This window comes from Melospiza melodia, chromosome 14 (assembly GCF_035770615.1).
Source record: "Melospiza melodia melodia isolate bMelMel2 chromosome 14, bMelMel2.pri, whole genome shotgun sequence".
Lineage (NCBI taxonomy): Eukaryota > Metazoa > Chordata > Aves > Passeriformes > Passerellidae > Melospiza > Melospiza melodia.
Window position 1 is genome coordinate 11,263,986 of NC_086207.1, and position 9,053 is coordinate 11,273,038.

Sequence of the window (9,053 nt, forward strand, 5' to 3'; positions counted from 1 at the left end):
GACGGAGCCGCGCTAGAAGCCGCACAATAGAGAGGCCAAGGCCCCTCCCCGCGGGCTGAGGGGAGCGGGCCCGGCCCGGCCCTGAGGGCAGCGCGGGGATCCCGGGGCGGCGGGCCCGGCTGGCCGGTCCTGTGGGGAAATCGTCATTCACGGTAACCCGGGCTCGCCCCACAACGCCCACGGTGCTTTTCCTTCGGGGGGGAAAGGCGGGGTGATGCTGCCAATGTCTCTGAAGGCTTCCCGCAGGTAAACACATTAAAATGCCATCGCCGGGTGCTGCTCCAGACGCGGAAGGCATTTTAGCCGAAAAACAACATGGAAGAACCGGCTAGTTTAAAATTCTTCCAACATCAGACAGCGTTCCTCCAGTGGAAATACTTGCGAGAGCTTTCATGGAGCCGGGAATGGATTGAGCTCCGAGTGGTGCTCGCAGAGCTCAGTGCTGCTCCCAGAACACCTGCCCCGGGTGCCGCCGGCAATTCAGACAGCTCCAGCTCAGCCCTTGAAAGCATCTCCGGACACCAACTCTGCAAGGAGCCCCGGGCCGAGCAGCAGAGCAGAGCTGGGCACCCAAACACAGCCCAGGAGAGCTGGGCACCCAAACACAGCCCAGGCCTTTGTATTACCACAGCCCCACCTGAGCACTGCCCCCAGCACGGGTGACAGCTGATAGGTCACCTGTGGGTGCTGGAAAGCACCAGGTACAGGGTTTTGAGGGAAATAAAAAGGGTATGTGAAGGGTTTTGCATTGTGAGGAAGGGCAGGGTAAGAGCCCTCACATCGTTGTTACAGCACACGCTCCATGCTCTGCTGCTGAGCCCAGCCTTGTGTCAGCTCTCCATGGCAAAATGGCTTTCAAGTAGGCAAGGTATTTATACAATGCCAACACAGGATTCTGACAATTTGCTTTACTTCCAATCCTACACAAAAATGTTTAGGAAGCAAAAAGCATCACTCCAATGCAGACACAGCCAGGGTGCCTGGAAGCACACTGATACCTGCAGCAGCACAACACTGCAGAGTGCAGCATCATTTACAGCCTCAGGAGGTTCAGAGGAGGTTCAGCTTGGACATCAGGAAGGATTTCTTCCCTGGAAGGGTTGTTAAGCACTGGCACAGTGGTGGAGTCACCATCCATGGAGGTGTGCAACAAACAGCTGAACATAGCCCTGAGTGCTCTGCTCTGGTTCACAGGGTGCTGATCAGTCAAGGGTTGGACTTGGCAATCTCAGAGATGTTTTCCAACTTTATGTTGGAAACCAACCAACCATTCCAAACCAATGTTTCTGTGCTCAGTCAGTTTTCTATCTCTTGGGGTCCCAGAGAGTCCCAGGCTGTGCACCCCACATGTTAGGGAACAAATCCTTATTTTCTAGACACACTGGAAAATATTTTCTAACATGAAGAATTTTCCCAGGACTCAGAATTTCTTGGTTTAGAATCTTGTTTTGCCCAGTTCAGTAGCCAAGCCTGGCCTTGGACACTTCCAGGAGTGGGGCAGCCACAGCTTCTCTGGGCACCCTGTGCCAGTGTCTATCTCACATAACAAGTGAGACTACAATTAGAAAATATTCAATGTTAAAATGTTAAGTACCTTGTTCTTTGGGGCTGTTTCTCTGGAGAGATGGAACACTCAAATTCTCAGCCAGAAAGGACCTCCTAGAGCTCAGCTGATAGCCTGGGAGTTGTGCATCAGAGCATATCACTTAGAAGAGGCCTCTCTGTAAATTCCAAAGAACTGTTGAGGTGACTGCCTGACTTGAGAAGTTTATTCCAGGGGCTTTAGGAGGCTGAGCAGCTTGCTAGAGCAGATTTGGATACAACTCTGAGCAACCTGATCTCTCTTTGCAGGTGGATCCAGGTCACCTCTGTGGTCCCTTCCAGCCTGGATTACTGTGTGCTCCCCTGGAGCTCATCCTGAGAGCTGAGGGAGCAGCAGGTGATGCTCAGCAGCAGACTTGGACACTAACAGAAGTTCCTCAGAGATCCTGGTATTGATAACCACATAAGCTCTGTGTTCACCATTGAATGGGATCTAATTTTCATTCTTAATTTATATTTATCTCATGTGTAGAGTGTGAAACCTCCAGACTACATCTAACATGACTTTCTTTATGTACCACCATCACATTTACCTCTTTCTTCCTCAATCACACCATCTCATACTCCAGTGCTGAGAACCACATTCAGTGCACTAAAAACCACTGCCTTTATTTTCCTTAAATTATTAATTTTTATTTATATTAAAACTCCTTGGTTTAGAGAATCAGACAATAAGAGAAGGTGGCCAGTGGAAAACCTGTCTACAAATCCTAAATCCCCTTTCCCCATGTGGCCAAAGAGCAAGGTTTCTGATTTGGCTGGTGACCAGCAAGCACAAGCTCACAGACTGCAAATCAGGCTCAGCAAAGGGGGGATGGGGTTTGCTCTCAGCACAAGACAGATCTAATGGAATCTAGGAACAGGCAGAAAGCTAAATTCCATGTTAATTATAATTGTGGAAAAATTTAATTCAAAATTATACTGCTGATTATACATGGTACAGCTCTCTACAGCTTTCCAAAGGAGAAAATTCCATCCTCAGTGAACTTTGAAATCTACTGTTGAATTAGAAGTTTGGGAAAGTCAAAACAGCAAAAACACCCCACACCCCCAAAAGAGGCAGATGGCTGTGCCAGATATGCAATAATCACACACAGCACCTCCCACTGTGCCCTGCATATCACACAGCCCCCCTGGCCAGCCCCTCCTGTTATCTGCTGGGGCAAGCAGCTGCCCAGCAGTGATAGCCCAGCTCCTGTGGGCCAGTCAGTGTCACTGGCACAAACCCCAGCCCTGGTTAATCTGCAAGGCAAAAACAAGATTGCTTCAAAAAGGGGTGGCCCAATTTCAATTGTTCTGCACACAGGTAATGATTGCACTGCAAATAATCCTAAAGCTGAGCATTTCTCCCCTGAGTGCAGACAATCACACCAGCACCAGCCACGGGTAAGTTACAATCAAGGGCCTTTGGCCACTGAGAACATGGAGGAGGAAGGGAGCAGCTTAACAGCAAAGCAAATACCTGAAAAGATTGGAGCAACTGAGCTTGATTTAATGCTTAATCAGATCCAGAAGAGCCCTGACCTACATATTCACAGCATCCCTGGGCTGCAGGCACAGCAGGGATTGAGCAGCCATGCAGCTGCAGGGGGAGGGAGTTTAACGTGCTGAACGTGAAGGAGCAGCCTCCTGGACACAGCATCTGCTCCACAGCCTCATGTTCCCTTCTTGGATGCTTCTTTCAGGCAAAAATTAATGTGCCCCCCACTCTTCAGAGCACCTCACATTCCACTTTGACAGAGAAACAGGATTTTTTTTAGCTGCTGGTGGTGATTTAGAGACTATGGAGATAACACACTGATTATTTTTCAATACAAATGTGATGTGGCATTGTCAAAAATCTAATGACAATCAGGCTTGAAAGAGTTCAGCTTTGCTCCATCAACAAGTTGGGAAAATCCACAGGAAAAAATCCACAAAACTCATCCTGAATTCACTGAGGGAGAGTGAGCCAGGGAGAGAGCCAGGTATGACTACAGAATCTGAAAATTACCTAATCTACATGTAGGGGAGAATAAGACTTGCTGCAAAAATCATCCTTTTTTTTCAGGATTACAAAAGATGAGGAGCATTTTTTGAAACAAGCAGCCACATCAAGTTTGAAAATAATTGAACTGATTGGTTCAGTGTAAAACCAGAAAACATCAGAATTATTCATGTGAGAGAGATGGTAGAAGGACACTGCTGAGCTCAAAGGCCTGGGCCACTGTTTTTTAAAGCAGTCTTGGAACAATACAGCAGCAGAAGAGGAAAATTCTTGTTCTCAGTACAAGTCTGGAAAAGCTAATTATATAAAAAGCTAATTATTGCATTTCCACTTCATCAAAACTTGCATTAAAGCAGCATCCTTGAGACAGTGTCACTTTTCACAGAAGTTGTACCCAGCAATGCAGAATGGTGGGTGGCAGAGCCCAGCACCTGGGTGAGAGTCCAGCCCAGAGAATCAGAGAATCCTCGGGTGGTTTGGGTTGGCAGGGACCTTTGAGCTCACCCAGTTCCAGCCCTCTGCTGTGGACTATCCCAGGTTGCTCAAGGTCCCATCCAGCCTGGCCTTGAGCACTTCAGGGATGGGGCAGCCACAGCTTCTCTGGGCAGCCTGTGCCAGGGCCCCACCACCCTCACAGGGAAGAATTTCTTCCCAACATCTAATCTAGTCCTGCTCTCTCTCAGTTTAAAGCCATTCCCCCTTGTCCTGTCACTCCAGGCCCCTGTCCCAAGGCCCCCTCCAGTTCTTTTGTAGCCCTTTTAGGCACAGGACTGAGACTTGGCCTCTCAGGTCTGTCCAGAGCCTTCCCTTCTCCAGGTGAGCATCTCCAACTCTCCCAGTCTGGCTGCAGAGCAGAGGGGCACCAGCCCTCAGAGCATCTCCAGGGCCTCCTCTGGTGTTGCTCCAGCAGCTCCATGTCCTTCTGATATTGGGGATCCCAGACTGACAAAACCCAATAACCAAATCCTGTCAGGCACACACCAAGTGAGATTTTTTTTATCAGCTTCTATTCCTTCCTCTAACAGCACTCCCATTCCCCTTATATAACAATGAGGATTTGAGATAGTTTAAAAAACTGAAGATGAAGAGGAGGAAGACTGAAAATAGAAATACCTACCTCAAACTTATTTGCAACACCTCTTTCCTAATCTCACCCTCACTCCACCTCCCCATATTTAAACAGTGATTTCTGTACCAGTTCTGCCTTGGCATCCTCTGAAATCATTGGGAGCACTGTGGAGGAGCCAAGCCTGGATCCTCTGGCTGCCGAGGACAAGGGCGACCTGTAGGGGGATAGAATATAAGAAAATAAAGATAGTGTAGAAAGTAATCTTACCCCTAAGGCATTGCAGCTGGGCCAATTATCAAAGATTAGGAGCAGGCCTGACTTTAACAGGCCACAGGTGTAAGCAATGAGAAGCAGAGTGCTATAAAAGAGTGGGGTGGCTGGGCAAGAAGGGAACTGGAGTCAGTTGGGTGCTTTGTGAAGAAGAAAGAGTCAGTGCTCTGAGGAGCTGGTCACGAGAAACACCAAGAAGGTTTGGAACTTTTGTGATAGGGGACAACAGCATGGAGCCCCTACAATGAGATGACAACAGTCACCCACCTGCAGCCCGTTAGAGCAGGTCCATGTCAGCCTGGCCCGCGGCAGAGCCGGTCCATGTCAGCCTGGCCCGCGGCAGAGCCGGTCCATGTCAGCCTGGCCCGCGGCAGAGCCGGTCCATGTCAGCCTGGCCCACGTTAGAGCCGGTCCGTGTCAGCCTGGCCCGCGTCAGAGCCTGTCCATGTCAGCCTGGCCCACGTTAGAGCCGGTCCATGTCAGCCTGGCCCGCGGCAGAGCCGGTCCATGTCAGCCTGGCCCACTGCAGAGCCGGTCCATGTCAGCCTGGCCCACGGCAGAGCGGCTCCCGGCCCGGGAGGGTCTCGGTGCCCGGGCGGGTCACGGTGCCCGGTGCCCGGGCGGGGCAGCGCCACGCGGGGGCGCCCAGGCTCGCTCCGAGGGACGGGAACTCAGCGAGCTCAGCCCCGCAGAGGCACTCCCGGGAAAATGGAAAGCGCAGACTTTCTGTAGGTGGCCTTGAGAACGACCTTCAGTGGTACCGTATAAAACTGTAAAAACCCTTGATATAAACACAAGGGGAAGGGAACTGGCTTAGCTTTACAGGGCTGCCTGCACTGGTCTCCAACGCCGGAGCCGTTCAAAGTCCAGAAAGCAGATTCTGGGCTGGTTCTGACGCCACAGATGATAATGAGCAGCTGCTTTGAGGTTTCAAAGTCCATGGGAATAAATACAGTGTGTTTCAGAAGTCAGCATTTTTAAATGCATTCAAAACATTTCAAAAAGAGATTCCAGGGGAGAAAAGGGACAGTCCAATAACATTGGAGATGGCTGAGCTAAAGCTGGATAAACTCATGACCAGACAATCAGAACCCATCACCAGCGTTTCTCTCTCCCAGGGGGCCGTGGCACCCCCTCCCCTGGGATTGTCCCTGCTCCAGCAGCAGCCGGCTGTGTTCCTCTTCCCCGAGGACAAACACAGCAGCGGGAAAGGAGCAGAGCTGCCTGAAAAGTGGGTCAAGCGTGGAATGAAACACCCACCACAGGATACTCCCAGGCAGGGCTTCTCCAGCCGTGTGCTTATCCCCCCCACCCCCCGTTTTCCTTATAAAATAAAGAAGCAGAATAGAGCAGCCATCACTGCCAATTCCTGCACTGATGCCACCATAAAGGTTTTTCACAGCAAGGTTTAGGGTTAGGCTGGCTGTACGGGGATATTTTCTCAAACTCCTGAAAAATACAGGCATTTGGGAGCCAGGCTAAAGCCTTTCAGCCCAATCGATCATGCAATTATCAATGTAAACAGGGCACTCCTCTTTTACAGTTCAACATTTTCAGTTTTAAATGCATAATCTGGAAAACAGCTTATAGATTTATTGAAATTTAAAAACCAAACCAAAAGGACCTAACCTCAAAAACCCCAGATGTATCTGAGGAAGATGTATACAGAAGTCAAGACAACCAAAAGCAAAGACTTAGTTTAATTTATACAGCCTTGGGCAGTGATATGAGTAGATGCAAAATGGAGTGTTCTCCTCAAAATCACTTTCCTGCCAAGTTCTCGTGTAGGATGCTCACCCTGATCATGCTACTCCTCCTCCAATTAGCAGTCCCAAGTACTACTAGCAACTAATGTTTTATACATTATTTATACCAACAGCAATCATTTTAGTCTCCATCTCAAAGTTCTGTTCACCAGAGAGTAATTAAGAGATCAGCAGTTCAACTCATCTTAAAGACTGAAGCTTTTAAGCTCCAGCACAGGTTTTAAAAGACTAAAACTTGCAGCAGTGCTTAATTTAAAACCAAAAGTGTTGTTTCAGCCTTTTTTCCCTGTCCATATGCCAAAGCACTCTAGTCCCTTGCTCAAGAAAGCAGCCTGCCTTTATCCCCATCCAAAAGGAGTACAGCCAAATGAATTAGAGCACCAAAATAACTTTTTGTAAAACCACAGAAGGCTGACTCATGAACTGCTGACTCTGCAGAGCTTTGTTGGTGTGTTCATGGGTACTGAAGGATTTCTACACGGTCCAGTGTGATTTTTACTAAACCCTTTACCTGTTTCCAACCTTCTCCCAGAAGAACTTGCAGAAAACCAATACTCTGTGTCATGATGCCACAGAACACAGAAGGCACCCAATGCCTTCTACAAGGATTCAAAAATCACTGCTTGCAGACATTTCACTCCAAAAATCCAAGCTCATACAAACCATGAGTATTACTGCAAAAAATGGAACATGTAAAAAGCCATTTCTCTGGCAAAATTTGCTCTAACCTACACAGCAACCCTTAAAATACATGAAGAGTTTCCAGGAGTGCTCTGCATCCAGACAAAACAAGCAGCAATTAAAGCAATAAATGAGTGTGGAACAGGTGCATAAGGAGGTAATCAGAGTGGAGGCACATCTTCAACTCACTGAATTTGGAGTAGCATTTAAATTGAAATTCAAAATTGTGATCACATTTGCATCTTACAACCATTTTTCTTGAATGAGTGTTGAGTACTTATTCTTCAGCCCCCTCCCAAGGTCACAGCTCCTCCAAGAGCAGGAACTGCACTCCAGTATTGCTAAGGAAAAGAATGTGTTTATTGAACTATGAAAAAAGGCCCAAAATAAACCCAGTACTATCATAGCAGTTTGGTTTTTTCTTATACAGGAGGAAACCCTTTAAGAGTCAGGATAAAATTTTAAATTGTCAGAGCAGAGACTTGTCCCAAGGTCCTTGAAACACAACTGCTTTCTAAAAAGGACTCGGTGCTTCAGTTTACTAAATCAAAATAAATCCCATGGAACAGGGATTGGTAGTATTGGCACCTCTTGGCAGATTTTTGTCACTAGAGGAGCTTTGGACAGGAACTGGACCAAGACAGAGGCCGGTGAAATGTCACAGCTTCCATTGGCAGGATGTCCCCTCAGCACCTTTTTCACAGAGCAGAATTTGTTCTGTTACAGACACCTGGGGAAGGAGGCAACGCTCTCTGCACTCCCCACACATCCAGGATCCTGCCAGGGTATCACCAAAGACCTCAACCAGGTAACATTGCCCAAGCACTTGGGGCAGGGATACTGAATGTGTACAGCAGCATCAGCAGCTAAAACAATCCAAAATGAGCCCCAGGTGAGAGTCACACACGTTCATTACCTTGGACAAAAATCCACCTGCAGCAGCAGCTTGGGCAGCAACAGAGCAGGGACTGGGGCAGCAGCCAGCCCCAAACTCCAGGGATCTGTGAAGGGGGGGCCAGAAGTAGAGGAACAAGGGTGGAAATAGGCAGAAGAAAGGTGTAGAAAGAGGGTGAAAGATAGAAATTGATACACTTCTGTATGTATAGAATACATATTTTGCCTCTTTGTTTTTGATTTAACGGTCCCTTAGTTCAGCACAGGCCTGCAGTAGTTTAGGGTGCTCACTTTGATATGACATGGCCAGTGACTTATGTAAAATGGAATTTGGGAAGCTCAAAACCCTCCTCCTTTGTCCATCAATATTCTCCTGGCTCTATTCAGGTTTTGAGAAAGAAGTAAAAAGAGAAAGAACAGCTCATAGAAAAGTATTTTCATTCCAAACTGCCTTCTGATAACCCAAACCCCAATGTCAGCCCTCCCCACGAAGGACTGTGTGTGACATTTCCCCTTCAACATTGAACCACCACAATACAGGAGCTCCAGCTGTGCCTCCAGTTTGTATTGCATGGCAGGCACTGTGGGGATGGGAGGAATTACCAGTGAGCTCCAAAACCTGCTCATTTCTCTGCAACCACCATGGTCACAGGCTGAAGTAAAGGAAGTTTTCTGCAGGTACCAATCAGCTACCAATAAATCAAACCCCAATTATCTGTATCTTTGTTTCTTCTCTTGCATCTTCTAAACATAAGTGCAGCTGGGTAGTGCTCCATCACAGCAA

General features: G+C 48.0%; 1 long non-coding RNA gene across 1 annotated transcript; it reads left to right on the forward strand.

Moving 5' to 3' along the window:
- The first annotated feature begins 71 nt into the window (after window positions 1-71).
- LOC134424703 (uncharacterized) lies at window positions 72-2,125 on the forward strand. Its single transcript, XR_010029476.1, has 2 exons — window positions 72-246; window positions 1,852-2,125. It is a non-coding gene; the product is annotated as an uncharacterized LOC134424703 (long non-coding RNA).
- The last annotated feature ends 6,928 nt before the right edge of the window (window positions 2,126-9,053 follow it).